This window comes from Myotis brandtii, unplaced genomic scaffold (genome assembly GCF_000412655.1).
Source record: "Myotis brandtii unplaced genomic scaffold, ASM41265v1 scaffold39, whole genome shotgun sequence".
In the NCBI taxonomy this organism is placed as follows: domain Eukaryota; kingdom Metazoa; phylum Chordata; class Mammalia; order Chiroptera; family Vespertilionidae; genus Myotis; species Myotis brandtii.
Window position 1 is genome coordinate 2126875 of NW_005364953.1, and position 3850 is coordinate 2130724.

General features: G+C 38.9%; 1 long non-coding RNA gene across 1 annotated transcript in view; it reads left to right on the top strand.

The window, feature by feature from the left end:
• Positions 1–3850, top strand: part of LOC106727213 — a 20946-nt gene that overhangs the window by 14558 nt on the left and 2538 nt on the right. The gene's annotated exons all lie outside the window — the stretch shown is intronic.

A 3850-nucleotide genomic window follows, 5' to 3' on the forward strand; every position in this document is an offset into this window, starting at 1 on the left:
CTCTCATGCAGTGGGCTTTCTTGTTGTTTTGTTGATGGTTTCTTTTGCTGTGCAGAAGCTTTTTATTTTTATGTAGTCCCATTTGTCTATTTTCTCCTTAGTTTCCATTGCCCTAGGAGCTGTATCAATAAAGATATTGCTACAACAAATGTCTGCTATTTTGTTGCCTATGGCTTCCTCTAAGATTTTTATGGTTTCCCATCTTACATTTAAGTCCTTTATCCATTTTGAGTTTATTTTTGTGTATGGTGTAAGTTGGTGGTCTAGTTTCATTTCTTTGCATGTATCTGTCCAATTTTCCCAACACCATTTATTGAAGAGACTGTCTTGACTCCATTGTATGCTCTTGCCTCCCTTGTCAAATATTAATTGGGCAAAATGGTTTGGGTCAATTTCTGGGTTCTCTGTTCTGTTTCCCTGGACTATATGTCTGTTCTTGTGCCAGTACCAGGCAGTTTTAAGAACAGTGGCTTTGTAGTATAGCTTGATATCTGGTATTGTGATCCCTCCAACTTTGTTCTTCTTTCTCAGGATTGCGGTGGCTATTTAGGGCCGTGGTTGGCAAACTGCGGCTCGCAAGCCACATGCGGCTTTTTGGCCCCTTGAGTGTGGCTCTTCCTAAGCCTTAGGAGTACCCTAATTAAGTTCATAACAATGTACCTACCTATATAGTTTAAGTTTTAAAAATCTGGCTCTCAAAAGAAATTTCAATCGTTGTACTGTTGATATTTGGCTCTGTTGACTAGTGAGTTTGCCGACCACTCATTAGGGTCTTTTTTTTTATTCCAGATGAATTTTTGGAGAGTTTGTTCTAGGTCTTTGAAGTATGCCATTGGAATTTTAATGGGAATTGCATTGAAATTATAGATTGCTCTGGGTAGCAAGGACATTTTTTCCACTGGCGGGGGCAGGGGGAACTATTTTTTTTTTTTTGCAATTGCAACCAAAAGAATAAAATACCTAGTGATTGATTTCTAGTTTTATACCATTATGGTCAGAGAAGATGTTTGATTTTTTTTCACTCTTCTTAAATTTATTGATACTTAGTTTGTGTCCTAACATGTGGTCTATCCTAGAAAATGTTCCGGGTGCACTGGAAAAGAATGTATATTGTCCCGCTTTGGGGTGAAATGCTTTGACGATATCAATTAAATACATTTGATCTAGTGTGTCATTTAAGGCCACCATTTCCTTGTTGATTTTCTGTCTGAAAGATCTATCCATTGATGTCAAAGAGGTGTTAAAATCCCCTACTGTGACTGTATTACTGTCAATCTCTCCCTTTATGTCCATCAAGATTTGCTTTATATATTTAGGTGTTCCTATGTTGGATGTATAAATGTTTTCAATCCAAATAATCCTCTTTCTGGATTGTTTCCCTTATTGTGGGGGTCTTTTCACATCTACTAGGGTTCAGGAATCTGGAGAAGGGGCTGCAATGTAAATGAATAAAGAGACTAGAGAAGAAATATGAATTTGGAAGGCATTTTGGAATGCCAGACGGAAACTTAGTTCTAGTGACTAAGCTCCCCGAATCTCCAGACCCAGGGCTTTTTATTCACACATTGTGCCCTTTACCAAAGCAGATATACATATCAAAGGTAAGGTTTGGTAAACAGTAAAGGACCGTCAGGTTGGGGGAATTGCCTTTGGCTGTTCCAGCAGCACGTAATAACATGCAGACTTTCAGCCCTGCTGAAAGAGTCCATTCAATCTTTTGAGGACTTCTCACATTTATTATGACCCTGCTGGAATTAGCCTCTAGCACTTGATCATTATGTAGTGTCCTTCTTTGTCTTTGTTTTAAAGTCTATTTTGTCTAATATAAGTATTGCTAACCCAGCTTTTTTTCATTTCCATTTGCATGAAATACCACTTCCATACCTTTACTTTCACTCGGTGTGTATCTCTCATTCTGAGGTAGGTCTCCTGTAGACAGCATATGTATGGGTCTTGTTTTCTTATCTGTTTATCTATCCTATGTCTTTTTTTAAGTTCTTTATTGTTGAAAGTATTACATATGTCTCCTTTTTTCCCCATTGACCTCTCCCCAGCCACTACCACACCTCAGCACATGCCCTCACCCCCCTACTGTCCGTGTCCACTGGTTATGCTTATATGCATGCATACAAGATCTTTGGTTGATCTCTTACCACCCCTCCCCTGCCTTTCCTCTGAGGTTTGATGGTCTTTTTGATGTTTCTATGTCTCTGGATATATTTTTGTTCTTCAGTTTATGTTGTTCATTATATTGCACAAATGAGTGAGATCATGTGATACTTATCCTTCTCTGACTGGCTTATTTCACTTAGCATAATGCTCTCCAGGTCCATCCATGCTGTTGCAAATGGTAAGAGTTCTTTCTTTTTTATAGCAGTGTAGTATTCCATTGTGTAGGCATTCCACAGGTTTTTTTTTTAATCCGCTCATCTGCTGATGGGCACTTAGGCTGATTCCAAATCTTAGCTATTATAAATTGTGCTGCTATGAACATAGGGGTGCATACATTCTTTCTGATTGCTGTTTCTGAGTTCTTCGGATATATTCCTAGAAGTGGGATTGTTACCAGGAAACTCCCGATTGGGCTCAGGCTTCCTGTCACTGTGTCCAATAACAAAGGCAGGGTTGAATCATATTAGGCGTTTATTGAGACACCCCAACCAAGAAGACAGGGGACAAGCATCAAACCTTGCCTCCCAGCAAGATTCAGGGGACAAGATTATGAAGAGGAAGGGGTTGGGGCAAGGAATGCAACTAAGTGCAGGCCTGGGGGTCCACAGACATCAGCTATTGTAATTAGTCATCAGGTGATGAGATGATGTTGATGAGATGACATTTTGACTCCTGGTGGGTCGGCCTGACCATGCTTATCCGTTCTGCTTGCTGGATTCACAGCTGAGTCACCTCCCCAGTTACGTTACACAGGCCTTGAAAAGGAAACTTTAAGAAAAAACCCCCTATTCACATATTAGAAACTTAAACCCCTATTCACATAAGTATATGTGTTCTAAGATTTAAAATAATATGATTACTTTTCAGCTTAAGTCAGGTGCTCTATCTATCAGGTTATAGGTTCCCCCTATCAGGATTACTGGGTCACATGGGAGTCCCATTTTTAATTTTTTGAGGAAACTCCATACTGTTTTCCACAGTGGCTGCACCAGTCTGCATTCTCACTAACAGTGCATGAGGGTTCCTTTTTCTCCACATCCTTGCCAGCACTTGTCCTTTGTTGATTTGTTGATGATAGCCACTCTGACAGGTGTGAGATGGTACCTCATTGTCGTTTTCATTTGCATCTCTTGGATGATTAGTGACTTTGAGCATGTTTTCATATGTCTCTTGGCCTTCTGTATGTCCACTTTCAAGAAGTATCTATTTGGGTCCTTTGCCCATTTTTTGATTGGATTATTTATCTCCCTTTTGTTAAGTTGTATGAGTTCCCTGAAAATGTTGGAGATTAAACCCTTCCTTATCTGAGATAATATTGGCAAATATGTTCTCCCATGCAGTGGGCTTTCTTGTTGTTTTGTTGATGGTTTCCTTTGTTGTGCAGAAGCTTTTTATTTTGATTTAGTCTTATTTGTTTATTTTCTCCTTAGTTTCCATTGTCCTAGGAGATGTATCGGTAAACATATTGCTATGAGATATGTCTGATATTTTGCTTACCCTAGGTCTTTTGATTGGAGAACTTAATTTATTTACACTTAAAGTGATTATTACCATTTTATTTATTCTAACTCTGTTCTTCTTCTTGTAGAAGAACTTTTAACATTGCTTGTTATACTGGCTTGGTGGTAATAACAACTTTAGCTTTTTCTTGTCTGGAAAGCTCTTTATTTCTCTCTCT